We start from the raw sequence: 14,711 nt of genomic DNA, 5'->3' as shown, positions 1-14,711 counted from the left end.
TAAAACCCCATTGAATTGTATACTTTGACCGGGTGGACTTTATGGTGTGTAAATTATACCTCAATAAAACTGTCTTTAAAAGAGCATTAGAGTTAAATTAGTGGGGAAATGAGGAAGCCAAACGGTGATTAACTGGGGTGAGGGGATACCCCGAGCAGGTTTTAAGTGGGTGTCTCTAGGGAAGGTGGGCTGAGGGGATGCCTCAGGGGGAGGGGCGTTGTGGGCTGCAGAGGGAGCAGCTGACTGGTGGGGCGGCCACGTTTCTCAGATCTCGGTCAGCCACCCCCTCCACCAGCAACCAGCAACCAGCGAGTCCAGGAGAGTTGGGGGAAGGACCCTTTTGAAAGCTGATGGTTTCAGCAAAAAGCATCGATGGTCCTGAAGATAAAAAGCCTCAGGGAGAGCCGAGCAGTGAAGCAAAAGTGGGCACGTTCCACCCCTGACGTAGAGAAAGCAGCGGCAGCCGCGCTTGTTAACCAGGAAACTGACCCTTTCTCTCTCTCTCTCTCTCTTTTTCAGACTATAGCCCGCGCTGGCCCCGGGTGAGTACCACGTCCATCAAACCTGTTTCTGATGTGGCGTCAGCTGCCTAAAAGCAACGTGTGCGTTTGTTTCCCTGTCAGAGAAACCTCCTCTTCCAGAGAAAGAAGGCCATCGGGCCGCGTGTTAGGAGTGAGTTTTATGCCTTAACGTGCTCGAACTGGCTCTCTCCCACTTCTTTACTTTTGTTGTTGTTGTTGTTTGCACTTAAAGTCTGGCCCCCCTGCTCGGCGTCCTGACACGTATTGCTGCGAACACCGTTTCCGCAGCTTTCCTTTCGCGGCCTCGTCCCGACTCTTAAAGGGGCCTTGTCTTATCTCGGGGGCGTCCCTTCGAGGACGGTTAGGAGCCCAGGCACGCCGTCGTGTCTGTGGTCATGGCTCCTTAACGTGCTCTGCAGTGGGCACAGCGGACAAGGAGCTTTTCTGGATTGCACTTCCGCTTGTTTGCTTTTTAACCCTTTGCACTCGCTTCCTTTTTTCTCGATTCCTTTATTCTACTCGGGATTTAATTTTTTAAATACCCCAGATTTTACAAAGCGCGGCAGTAGAATAAAACACTGGAGTTTCTTTTCATACAAACTTATTTGGATTTTTTTATATTTCAAATTATTGATACATTCAATACAATTCGACATACGAGCTGCTACCGATGCTAACCGTGTCGAGTCACACTCGACATCCGAGTGCAAAAGGTTAAAAAGGTGTTGTCCTCACGTAATCGTGTGCCTTCCGGCGTCCAGGCCGCAGGGCATGGTCTTGATGTCTCTGTAATTAGACAGAGAAGCACCAAACCCTTTTTGTGTTCTACTCAACCAGTGGAATGGGGTTCCGTCCCCTCGGGAGATTGGAGGAGCGTCTGACAGCTGCTGCAGCGGCCGCGGCAGGCGGGCAGGCGGCACCTGGTCTGGTGGAGGAGACGCTCGCTTTGAGTGAGACCTTTCGCGAGGGAACCAGACGGGGGCAGCCAGGAGTCCTTATTTCCTAAATGCCTCCCCGTGTTTGACCCGCCCGAACTCTGCTCTGGATGAGCCTGCGGCCAGTGGGCCAGTCTTGTGCCCTGGTTGGCTTTCTCCTGTGGGGCAGGCCCTCCGTGGTGCTCCTCCATCCGGGCATGAACGCTTATGGTCACTCCTGGGTGATGGACTGGTCACTCCTGGGTGATGGACTGGTCACTCCTGGGTGATGGACTGGTCACTCCTGGGGTGATGGACTGGTCACTCCTGGGGTGATGAACTGGTCATTCCTGGGTGATGAACTGGTCATTCCTGGGGTGATGGACTGGTCACTCCTGGGTGATGGACTGGTCACTCCTGGGTGATGGACTGGTCACTCCTGGGTGATGGACTGGTCACTCCTGTGGTGATGGACTGGTCACTCCTGGGGTGATGGACTGGTCATTTCTGGGGTGATGAACTGGTCACTCCTGGGGTGATGGTTATGGGTGGACTGTTGCTCTCGTGAATGATGGCAACAACAGTCAATGATTTCAGGAGCGAGAACAGAGACGTCGGCCCGTGCTGCCTCTCAGCCGGTTGTGTTGTCCACCGTCTCTGTCGCATCCTCATTGGCTGCTGTCCGTTCTGAATGACATGCTCTCCTTGGGCAGGTGCCGCCGTGGGGTCAAAGACAAGGGTCATTACTGCAACGATATCCGTGGGATAGAGACTCCGTTACAAGGAGTCGGCAGTCCCTGTGGCCTCCGCGTCCCAAGCCAGAGGTACCGGCTCATCCACGCGGGTTCGAATGGTTAGATAACATGCTCATCCAGAGCAGCGGGTCCCCACCATGCTGGGCTGAAATTCCTGAGAGTCAGGCCCCACAGACTGGTCTCCTTCCGCAGCGCAGGCACAGGTTCTGACGGTTCACCGGGTCTGACCGTGGCTCCCTCCGCACCCGGTCCTGCCACCCGCCCTCTGGGACCACCTGGCCTCTTGGCTCGCTGACCCGTGGCCATGAGTGGGCAGCAGTTCAAAGCCAGCGACAGACTCACAAGTTCGGCCACGGGGCAAAGGCCACTGAGCGTCATCCAGGAGTCCACGTCTTACCGCTGCTCCCACCACAGGCCCTTGGGAGCCAGAGCAGCTTTGGGCAGCACGCCCCTCTCCTCGGGCCCATCCTTTGCCTCCGTTTCCGAGAGGGGATTTGGGAAGCTGGGGTCCTGGAAGGAAGGTGCTCCTGTCCAGGGAACCTTTCTCTGGAATCCTGACCGCCGCCTCTGGAATCTGCCTGCTGGGCGCTGGGACAGAGCGTCCGACTGGGCTTTAGCCCATGGCATTTCCCTTGCTCAGCATTCGCGACTTGGTCCTGAGCTTCCGGATCTCAACTAGAAGAAAAGGATTTATTTCTAATTTGTGGGATTAGCAACTTGCTTCTGAGTCCAATAGCTCAGCCTGGCCTGGCTGGTGGCTCAGTGGTTGCACGTCGGCCCACGAAGCAGGTTCGATTCCCGGTCAGGGCTCCTGCCTGGGTTGAGGGCTCAGTCCCCAGGAGGGGATGTGAAGGAGGCAGTCAGTCCATGATTTTCTCTCATCACTGATGTTTCTCTCTCTCTCTCTCCCTCACCCCTCCTTTCTCTCTGAGATCAACAAAATAAGATAAAAAAACAGCTCACCCTGCGCAGGACGGGAGAGATTAAGCATCCTGAGGATGCAGACTGTCCCAGCCTCTGTCCCCACGTGGTGGGCCGGCTGCAGAGGGAGCCCACAAACTGTGCCCGCCCCCTTTCCTCCCACCTGTCAATCATCACATCCCAGGATTATGGTGACACTGAAGTGAGGTGAAGTCAGCACGGAACATTGCTATTATTAACACCATCTCGAAAGTATGGCAATTGCTTTCAACTGTTAAAGGAGGCGTTTACCTGGGGGCAGTGTGTATGCCGGGACCCCGTGGAGAGCAATGGGCTTTCCCTTCCTAGCCATGATCCCTCATCTTCCATTAATAAACCAACACTATGCTAATAACTGAACGTTTTTAAAGAGTCAGAAATTTTCCCACTTAAACTGGATTCAGAGGAGTCTTCTTAGCATTGCCACTCATTCTCATATTATTCCTTTTTTTAAAAAAAATCTGTATTTAAAAATAAGCTTCGGAAGTAATGCTCTAGTTCTTATCGATCACCTGATATGACCACAGTTCCCTCATGGGGAGACTGTTTGCAAGTCCGTGGCTCTCAGTCGCATGGTATTTAAATAATGCGATGGGATTTCAGAATCAAGACTGTATGGAAGGCACAGAATTCAGGTTGAGATCTTTGCCCCAGGCTATCTGAGGCGTTACATGGTTATCCCAAAGGGAGTCTTGACTATCTCACTGTGGTTCATGGCAGTACCAAAGGAACAAAAGAAAACTACATGAAGGGCTACTATTAAATGACACGAATTTGATTTTAAATTTAACCAGGAACGTTCCTTCACCAGCCTTGTCCTCCGGAACGTTCCATGCTGCCTCCTCCATCTGTTTGAACACGGGTGACCTTTGTCCTCCGAGTCATTTTTCCTCCTTGAACTTGGTCTGCGTGGCCACCACGGCAGGAAGGAAGAAAAAAGAATCTGAAAGTTTTTCAATGAGGTGTGTTCTGCAGCGGCCGGGGGACCACTCGGCCCCCGCCCCCCTCGGCCAGGCTCGTTCCCGCTGACCGCCGCGCTCCGTGCCTGCGCCGAGTCTGCAGAAAAGCGTGGGGTGTGCGCAGCACGAAGCTCTGAAAACTCGCCACGGCATCCGGCCCCACTTCCTTCCGTGGCCGGTCCCGGGCTTTTATTAGCTTCCTTGGATCCCACGGGTTTCCTTTCTGAGCAAAAAGCCTTTCTCCCCCCAGAGCAGTGAGTCGCCGGGAGACGGGGTGAGAAGAAGCCGCCAGCCACCGAGAGGAATGTTCCTGGATCTGCTGGCGACAGACAGACTCACTCATCCTTTTACTTCCACTTCCATCCCACCCCCAGGAAAGTCCCCACATTCTTCCAAGACGCCCCGAAAGGACTCTGCTGCGTCATGGTTCGTCAGGCACCAAGGCCTGGGCACGAGCAGTCACAGTTTCCCCTGTGGGGGTGGCGGGGCACAGGACACAGCTTCCCTATATAAACCCACGGCCGGCCCCAGCTCCCAGCAGGCCCAGCTCAGAGCCGGAATCCTCCTTCCAGAGACCCCGTGGCAGCCACAGGCAGGAAAACATGGATTGTCGCCGGCCAGGATGGTCCCCCGGGGACGCCCCAGGAGTGCGAGAGGTAAAGGGAAGCTCCAAGGAGAATCTTCTTGTGAGGGTTGACGTGGTGGTTGCAGGCGATAAGGCCTGTAGGCGTGGGCTCCAGAACTCCGCGGCTGGGCAGCTCTGGGGAGGGAGAAATTGGCCAGCGGTGGGTGAGCCTCACCCAGCCCAGCAGGAAATCTGGGTGTGGCCGCAGGAAACCCTGTGGTCCCCGCTCCGCCAGGCAGTGCCTGGGCTGCTGGCTGTCAGGCCGCCAGGAACCCGGGGGCAGGCCCGCCTCGGAGGAAAACAGTCCCTGACCATTGTGGGGCCCTGGGCTGGCCGCACACATCAACACCTCACCCCTGTGAAGCCGGACATCTCCTATTTCTATCATCCAAACGCCCTCCCATTGTCCTTAGCCACAGGACCCGTGAAGTGCACTGTGGGTCCTGGGACGTGGTGAGAAAGTGGGAGGTGCCAGGGCAGGGGTCAGGGAGCTGGTGGCCGGGGAGCCTGTGTTCAGGGCCACAGGGCGGGCCGGCGTGCCCGGTGCAAGGCTGTCCTCACCTGGTAGGAGCAGATGGTGTCGTCAGCTGCAGGCCCGGCGGACCCCCAGGAGGCGGCATCACCCACCCTGCGTGAGGGCAGGGATTGATAGAGCCTTTTCGGTGTGAGTCACAGAGAGGTTTCTCAGACCCACCGAGACACGGGCTTGGGAATGAGTTCCGGGGCAAAGGGAAGGTGTGTGAGCCAATCCCCTGGCTTCAGGGACTCTCCCCAGCTCCTGCCCCATCCTCTGGGGGCGTCCCTGTGTGCATGGGGACATTGAGCTACAGGATATTAGATGCATTCGGCTTCAAAACTGCCGATTGGAAATGGTTTTTTGAAACTGCTTATCAGGCCCATCCAGTGTGGCTCAGTGGTTGAGAGTTGACCTATGAATCAAGAGGTCACGGTTTGATTTCTGGTCAGGGCACATGCCCAGGTTGTGGGCTCGATTCCCAGTCGGGGGCGTGCAGGAGGCAGCCGATCAATGATTATGTCATCATTGATGTTTCTATCTCTCTCTCCCTTCCTTTCCTGTTTGAAATTAACCCTTTGCACTCGCTTGCTTTTTTCTCGATTCCTGCTACCGATGCTAACCGTGTCGAGTCACACTCGACATCCGAGTGCAAATTAATACAAATATATATATTCATGCAAGGAGCTTGGCCCTGGCAGCCCCTGGCAGCCCTGGCCTCGTCTGGAAGGTCATCTGGACGGTCGATCTGCTGTTCAGTCTAATTAGCATATTAGCTCTTTATTATATGGGTTATATACTGAGTGGCCAGATTAGTATGATCTCTGAACGCATAATAATCTGACCACTCAGTGTGTGTGTAATATATATAATCTGGCCACTCAGTGTGTGTGTGTGTGTGTATGTGTGTATATATAATATATAATATATGTATATATATTAGAGGCCCGGTGCATGAATTCGTACATGGATGGGGTCCGGCCAGCCTGGCCAGGGGGAGGGGACATGGGCGGTTGGCTGACCTGCCTGCTGATCGAACTCCTAGTCGAGGGGACAATTTGCATATTAGCCTTTTATTATATAGGATATACACTGAGTGACCAGATGATTATGTGTTCAGAGATCATAATAATCTGGCCACTCAGTGTATGTGTGTGTATAGATAGATAGATAGATATAGATAGATAGATATTAAACCTGCTTATTATGGTGCAGAGTTTAGTGTGAAGTATCTAAAATGTGGGGAAAGGAGAGACCCCTGTGGTGTTACCGAACTGAAGACAGTTGCATGATGGGTTCCCTGAGTTGCTTTTCTTCTCTTGGTTTTGAATAGAAGTGAGAATAAGCAAAAAAAAAACAAACAAAAAAAACACACACAAAAACACCCCAAAACTTGCATTTGTGTTATTTTATGATGGGGCTTATTGAATTCTAACAACTTAAAAACGGTATGTTGACGTATTCAAATGAGTTCAAACAACTCTGTAAAGATGGATCAGCTATCAGAAATGGTACTTGTTTAAAGCTCCCACGTTGCCACGCTGCTGCAGAGAAACTCATTTTTTAAAAACGCCATGTTGGTGGAAAGATTTAGTCACAAAAACAGGACTTGATCTCTTTCCTGTTTTTCCAGATAGCCTAAATGAGAGGCCTCATGCTGGAAAGATAAACCGCGCTTATAGCCCCACGCGGGCAGGGGGCGCACCTGGGAGTTTACGGAGCCGCTCGAGCTCACTGTCCGCCTTGGGCCTCCAAGGCGCCCGGAGCCCGTGGACTTGTGATTCTCACCTCCACCCTGACGGTGAGGACACAGGCCGGTGGGCCGTGGGCCCGGGGCCCCCTGCGCCGCGTCAGGTCCTCTCCTCCCTCCCCCAAAGGGAGGCACCGCCAGCCGAAAGTAAATAACATTCTCCGTTATGAAAGGTGTCGCCTTGCAGCTATTCCAGGCATAGAGCCCGTTAACGAACAAGAGCCTGTCCCGTGGACGCTTCTGCACGCCGCTCACGGGCAGTAATTGTATTTTGGAACGATTTCCCGATTTCCCGAGCTGATCTTGGCCAGGCTTCCGAACTGTTTCCGGGTGTGATCTGCTGGCCAATCCAGTTCCTAATCTCTCTTCACACACGCACCAGGCTTCCTTCCCACCGCCTGGCCGCGGCCGGTCCGTGCACCCGCCCACCCGGCGGCGCGTACCTCCCGCAGGCTCGGGGCTGCGCACGCTCCTGAGAAACGAGGTCGGAGATCCCAGTTCTGATGGTGTGTTTGCGCAGGAGCCTAGAAGAAGGAGTGGGCAGAAACAGACCTCAGCCCGGACCGGTGTGGCTCAGTGGATAGAGCGTCGGCCTGTGCACTGAAGGGTCCCAGGTTCGATTCCGGTCAAGGGCATATACCTTGGTTGCGGGCACATCCCCAGTGGGGGGCGTGCAGGAGGCAGCTGATCGATGTTTCTCTCTCATGGATGTTTCTGGCTCTCTATCCCTCTCCCTTCCTCTCTGTAAAAAATCAATAAAATATATTTTTAAAAAAGAGAAAGAAAGAGCTCAGTTCTCCAGCGCTGAAGGACTCAGCCCGTCCCGAGCCGCCACCCCTCTGTCTATAAAGTAAAAGGCGGCGCGAACGTTTACAGTTCTCTTCAAGGCATCGAGTTCTGTGACCCCGGAGGGGGGGGGGGTGCTTCTCTGGGTTTTGAGCTCACAGCAGAAAAGCCCTGAAGCAGCCACGGCTGTGTGTGCAGCGTGTCCGGGCCACGTGCCGCCGCCTTCCCTTGTGGGGTGCCGTGTGTCCGGGGAACGTCCCTGTTTTGTACGCCCCACTTCGAAAGCCGCCTGGGGCGTTTTCTCGTCCCTGTGTCTTAGATGCGGGTGCTTGCCCACTCCTTCCAAAGGAGGCAGGGGCCGGGAAGGAGGGTTTGCTAAGGGAAAAGGAGGGTTTTGCTTTCCGAGATGTGGCAGGAAGGAACGGCTGGGGGGTCCCCGGGCGTTGATGTGAACACGTGAGCAGGCACATCCGTTAATGGAGCAAAGCGCTTTGCCCGCTGTTCTGAGGTCCTGCCCGCGGGGTTCTGGGGGACCGGGAGGGTGTCCTTGACCATGAAGAAGTGGCTCCCGGGAAGGCAGATCACTTCATCTGGTCGGAAACCATGGAAACCCCCAGTGCCCGCCCCCCTCTTCCCGGGAGCTCTCAGTGAGCAACAGGCCGGGCGCGTGCGTGGCTGGGAGGGAGTCGGCCCAGCCCGGGGGCTCAGTGGGAGCGGGATCCATTCAGAATCCTCGCTGTTTCCAGCGCCCACGGCTGCTTCCTTCCAGGGCGAAGCCACCTGACATTCTGTGATGCAGTTTCCCGTCGGGGGCGGATTTATTGAATTTTTAATGAGTGATTCACTGCCCAGGGCTGTCTGTTTTTGAGCTGAGGATTAAGTCATGTTTCCTTTATTTTTTTTTTAAATACATTTTTATTGATTTCAGAGAGGAAGGGAGAGGGAGAAAGAGATAGGAACATCCGTGATGCAAGAAAATCGTCCATCGCTGCCTCCTGCACGCCCCACCGGGGGATCGAGCCTACAACCCGGGCCTGTGCCCTGACGGGGAATCGAACGTGACCTGGTTCATGAGCCACGCCAGCCGGCCAAGCCCTGTTTCCTTTGAAGAATTATTATTATTTTTTTAAAAATATATATTTTATTGATTTTTTTACAGAGGGATAGAGAGTTAGAAACATCGATGAGAGAGAAACATCGATCAGCTGCCTCCTGCACACCTCCCACTGGGGATGTGCCCGCAACCAAGGTATATGCCCTTGACCGGAATCGAACCTGGGACCTTTCAGTCTGCAGGCCGACGCTCTATCCCCTGAGCCACACCGGTTTCGGTGAAGAATTATTTTTGATCGTAGCCTGAGCGCTGCAGTCCTCGGAGCGTGGGGGCGCGGGGCGCGGGGACATTTCCAGGCTCCGAGGAAATGGCAGTGAGGGTCTCATCCCGCGACCCCCGTGTTCTCCCTGGAGGAGCCGGTGCCCCGTCAGACACCCCAAACGTTGCTTTCTAGCGAGATGGTTTTGAAAGTTGTGTGATGTTTTAACGTTTTTTCACGTCACGGCGAGCCCGTTCCACTTGGGCGCCGTGCGGTCGCTTCCCCAGCGGAAGCCGGGACACAATCAGTTTCCACGCCGTGTGTCACGCTTCCTCCCGTCCGCTCTGTTTACTCCGAGTGGCCTGTCCGCCCAGCTGGGACCTGGTGCACAGCCTCGTTGGACAGTCGCCCCCGGGGGTCGCCTTGGCTGCCAGAGCTGTTAGCTCATCTCAGGCGTCCCCTCCCCTCAGCCCCGCCCCTCAGAGGAGGGAGGGAGCGGCCATCCATCCGTCCATCCAGTGACCCGTCCCGCCCAGCCTGGCTCAGGCCACCGGGACGATGCGCGGGCATGCAGAGGCGGAGAGGTCCAGTGGGGCCGGAGATGGTGCAAGTCAGAGGACAACAGGATGATTTTGGGGGGCAGCGGGGAGGCGGCCTGCTCTATGGAGTCAGCCTGGTAGAAACAACAGGGTCCGCAAAGCAGCGGGGTGAGAGTGAAGGGTGACCCCGGGGTCAGGAGGCCCGACCTCGAGCCTCACTCGCCCCGTGGGTTTAATGAAGTCGCCCGTCTCCCAAGGTGCCCCCTCTCCTGAGCCGCCCACCTCTGCAAGGCTCTAGCCTTCTGACTACCAAGACGGGGCCCCAGCCCTGGCCGGTGTGGCTCTGTGGATACAGCGTCGGCCTGCGGACTGAGGGTCCCAGGTTCGATTCCACTCAAGGGCATGTACCTTGGTTGCAGGCACATCCCCAGTAGGGAGTGTGCAAGAGGCAGCTGATTGATGTTTCTCTCCCATCAATGTTTCTAACTCTCTATCCCTCTCCCTTCCTCTCTGTAAAAAATCAATAAAATATATATATTTTTAAAAATAGATGGGGCCCCAGACCTGGCCAGTGTGGCTCAGTGGATACAGCGTCGGCCTGCGGACTGAGGGTCCCAGCTTCGATTCCACTCAAGGGTACATGCCCAGGTTGTAGGCTCGATCCCCAGTGGGGGACATGCAGGAGGCAGCCAATCCATGAGTCTCTCTCATCATTGATGTTTCTCTCCCTCTCCCTTCCTCTCTGAAATCAATAAAAATATATTTTAAGAAAATAAAGAAAGTACAGGGGGTAGCAGGCGGGGGCGGGAGGGTGCCTTTCTTTCAAGATGATCTGTTTCTCACCGACTCTGAGGCCTGGGCTCAGGGCTCCTGGAGCTGGTGTCCCCGGAGAGGAGGCCACCCTTTGTCGGGGTGCTGCTCACCGGTCCCCAGCCCTGGGGAAGGCCAGATGCTCTGAGGGGCAAGCTATGGGACCGGAGCGGCAGCCTCACCTGCTTCCTCTGCCGACGGGCCACCACCGGAAACCAGGGACCGAGTCCGGAATCCAGGGACCTCCCCCAGGAGCCCGGGTACCTGGTCAGAAGCCCTGGTATCGCACCAGCAACCCAAGTACCGGCTCCGGCGTTAGTGATCACGGTGCAAAGGGCCTCCTTGGTCACCAGAACGGATTGACCCCTTCCTGAAACTCATCCGAAAGAGCTCAGAACACTTCACTGTTTCATCTCACCGAGGCTGCACGCGTTTTATAAAAACGTCCCTGTCCAAGGACCACAGCAGAGTCCTTGGGAATTTGAAAAAGCGTGACATCGCCCCTCGTCACGGCCCCGTGGCTGGATGAACCTAGATGCTCCGACACCTGGGGAAACGGCTCGTAGACGTTTCTGCTGGGATCCCAGGTTCTGTGAGAGGCAGGAGCCCGGCGCAGCGGGTCTCAGCCCCGACGGTGCGTCTAAGCTCCTTACGTCCATGGCGAGGGCTGCCTTCGAGGGCGTGGTGTAAGGAGAAGTAGGTACAAATCTTGGCAGAGTGGCCCCATGATGGAGAGCAGTCCGCTTAGCTGTCTGTCAGGAGATTTCTCTTCTCTGCTGTCGCCGTGATGTCTGTGACGTGTGACACGGAACTGGAAATGGATGCTGGCTTGGAGCCTGGCCCGGGGAGCGGGACCAGGCCGTGCGACTGGCCCCCTGCCTGCCTGGGAAGGTGGGGGGGGGGGTGTCAGCCCGGAGGACAGCCGCGGCCCAGTTGTCTGTGAACCCCCGGCCTGCCCGCACCTGGCCGACCTCAGGCCTCCGCGGGCGGCTGATGAACGAGGGGCCAGTGAATGGCTGGGCGGGGAGAGCGGAGGGAGTCGGAGGAGGCAGCGAGCAGAGGACGCCGTCTGCCGTCTCCGGCGCCTGGGGCGGCACTCACCATGAACCGCTGGCTCCACAAAAGGCTAGCTCTCCTGGTCAGAAAAGCGGGAAAAGCTTTCTCCTTTCTCCTGCCGTCTCTCTCCGCAGACCTGTCACAGTGGTGACACGGTGCAAAGGGTTGTTTTGTTTTGTTTCTGAGATTTTTATTGGTTTCAGAGCGGAAGGGAGAGGGAGAGAGAGAGAGAAACATCAATGAGAGAGCAGCAGCATCGATCAGCTGCCTCCTATACCCCCCTCCCGGGGATCGAGTCCACAACCCGGCATGTGCCCTGACCGGGAATAGAACCGGAGACCTCTTGGTTCATGGCTCAATGCTCAGCCGCTGAGCCACACCGGCCGGGTTTGATTTTGTTTTCTGATGGGGGTTCTCTCTCCTGCCCCCCACCCCCAGGATTCCTAAGAGCTAAAGGACCACCCACCTATCAGGGCGCCTCCGAGCGCGGAAATGCCGTGTCTTGAAAAAGGGGGTGTGTCCCATCAATCACAGGTTGAGTCTGAGACAAGGACCTGTTCTCGGCTGTAGGTCTGTGCGCTGAGAAGAATGACTCGGACCCCCACCCCGTGGCCCCGTCAGAGCAGAGCGCGGACACCTGACAGTCCTCCCCACCCCCTTCCCGAGAGACAGGCTGGTCCCCAGGGCGTCTCCACCCGCACCATCTGAGCTCTCTCCTCAGACAGGGGAACCCAGCATGCCTCCCCGTGTGCGGGGTGGTGAGTGCTGAGGATGAGGGAATCACAGACGTCCACTCATGAGACAGGGCCCCCAATCCCCCGTTAATGAGGGGGGCTCGCCCCAACATGCGGGTGGCAGCCAGGAGACCAAGTTCAAGCACCTGCTTTGCCCTCGGTGGACTGCTAGGGCCTCTGTGTAAAGGGCGTGGTGGGTCCCAGAGGCCCCTAACGCGCAGGGTCCGTGGGCCAGACCACAGCACAGAGCTGCCCAGCTGGGGCCTCGCGGACGGCCTGGAGCGGCTGGCGGCGGGACCTGGACAGTGCCAGGCTTTCTGTGGTCCCCTAGACAGGGTCCTGCAGGAGGCGGCGGGACCTGGACGGTGCCAGGCTTTCTGTGGCCCCATAGACAGCGTCCTGCAGGAGGCGGCGGGACCTGGACGGTGCCCACGGCTTTCTGTGGTCCCCTAGACAGCGTCCTGCAGGAGGCGGCGTGACCTGGACGGTGCCCACGGCTTTCTGTGGTCCCCTAGACAGCGTCCTGCAGGAGGCGGCGTGACCTGGACGGTGCCCACGGCTTTCTGTGGTCCCCTAGACAGCGTCCTGCGGGAGGCGGCGGGACCTGGACGGTGCCCACGGCTTTCTGTGGCCCCATAGACAGTGTCCTGCAGGAGGCGGCGGTAAACACCCGCGTGGGAGCCGCGTCCCCGGCGATGCTGCCTTGCTTGATCCCCTCCCTGGACGGCACAGCAGGCTGCCTGAACAAGCACCGCGTGGGGTCGGGCGGGTTTGCTGAGCACGACAGGGAAATTGTCCGGGGCCCTAATCGTGCTCACAGCCTCGGCAGCATTCGGTCTGTGTTCACGCTCAGCCACGCACACACCTGTTTCCCACATGTCTAAACACAGGCGCGGTCTGCGAGGTCAGCAAGCCGCCGGCCCTGCCCCGGTGCGCAGGAGGCTAGTTTCCGGGGACAGTCCAGGCGTGGTCCTCTCGCTGCCGGGACCAGCGCCCACGTTCATTCCCGAATGCCGGGTCCGGGTGTTTCCCCGAGTGGACACGGGGCAGTGACTGGTGCCTGGTTCTGTGGAGGGAGGCGATCCTCTAAGAGGGACATGCAGCGCCGGGGCTGCCGTCCGGCAACACGGACCTGTGCCTGCACTTCACCGAGGCAGTCCACGGGCGAGGAACCCCATTCCCGTAGCAGGCCATAAGCGGGGATCTCCAAACCTGGCCTGGTGAAGCCGTTCCTTCCGCAGCCAAAAACACGGCGAAGAGAGGATGTGGGGCGGGCGGGCGGGCGGGCTTGGGGCCACACCCGTGGGTGCCCCGCCTCGTCCTGCCTCAGGCTGACTTTGGATCATTATCCATCCCAATCGCTCAGGCCTCCAGCCATGCAGTCGCTCAGCATTTACCCCCGAGACGCCCCCAGTTTTTCTAACTGTGGCCCCGGAGCCTGGAACCCACGCCTGCCGATTCCCATCCACCCATCGGGCACCCGTCCCAGCCTCCACCCTCGGGCTCATTCCACATCTTGCAGCCGAGTTCTGAAACCTTCGTCCCGGGGAAGGAGGAGGCAGAGGGGTGCAGGCAGCCCTACCACATGCCCCACCACGCACCCCACCACGCACCCCACCACGCACGCAGGCTCCACACTCAGCACCGGCCGTGCGCCCTGCTGCGGGTTCCCTAATGCCCGGCGCCCCCTCTCGGGGAGTGGGTGCTGTGAGCAGGGTGCCTATTGGTGCTGGCGGCTGGCGGTTGGCGGCCGAGGCCCCCACGGACACGGCATTCCTTCCCCGACAGAAAGCCGCTTTCAGTCCCTGAGCCAACAGCCCTCTCCTCGCCCAGCCTGGCAGCCTTCCGAGCGGGGAGCCAAGAAGAAAGAGAGGAAAGGAAAACAAAGCGAAAGCCAAGCAAATACGGGGACAGAGCGAAGACCGGAGGGCGCGGGCAGCGAGCCCCAGCTCAGGTTACCGTCACGAATGGAGCCACGCGTGAATCAGACATTTTCCTTGGCCTGTGGCGTTCGTAACGGATCCCCCTTTTCCTTAGGGCGGCCTCTGGAGTGCAGTCCAGGTGGCCAATCCCTCTTGTGGGCGCCGGCTCCCGGGAGTCAGGCCAGCCCTCGGGACCGTGTGCGGCAGGCGCCGAGGACAGCCGGCTGCTGGCCCCGGGTGCCCACGTCAGCCCGCATGTGCTCGGAAGGTAAGGCCATGAAGCCACGTGCTCCACGCGCCGCCACGGGCCGCGAAGGTGATCCTCCACGTCCCTCCTCCGAGGCGGCTCTTAAGAGTTGGACACCATCCCACCACCCGGACGCCAGGGCTGGAACCTCAGAGGACCAGCCGCCTGGAGTTCAGGGCGAGGTCAGCACCTGACTGGGCCAGCCCTTAGGAAACCAGGCCTCAGGAGGCCCATGGGCATGTCTGTCTGCTTTTCCTTTTTAATCCTCACCTGAGGACAGTTTTCCCGTTGATTTTCAGAGAGAAC

General features: G+C 57.5%; 1 protein-coding gene across 4 annotated transcripts in view; it reads left to right on the top strand.

The window, feature by feature from the left end:
• The window catches only part of PTPRE (protein tyrosine phosphatase receptor type E), a 119,991-nt gene that overhangs the window by 40,845 nt on the left and 64,435 nt on the right, over nt 1-14,711 (top strand). Inside the window, exons 1-2 of one of the 4 annotated variants that reach the window (XM_079793196.1) lie at nt 3,098-4,535; nt 4,682-4,765. The gene's annotated coding sequence lies outside the window, so the exon portion shown is untranslated. Of the gene's footprint in view, nt 1-519; nt 673-3,097; nt 4,536-4,640; nt 4,766-14,711 lie in introns of those variants that run through there. The other 3 variants (XM_079793195.1, XM_079793197.1, XM_079793194.1) reach the window with 3 other exon arrangements.

This window comes from Cnephaeus nilssonii, assembly GCF_951640355.1.
Source record: "Cnephaeus nilssonii genome assembly, chromosome: 16".
Classification (NCBI taxonomy): Eukaryota; Metazoa; Chordata; class Mammalia; order Chiroptera; family Vespertilionidae; genus Cnephaeus; species Cnephaeus nilssonii.
Note: the sequence above shows the minus strand (reverse complement) of the source record. Positions and strands in the feature narration are given on the sequence as shown.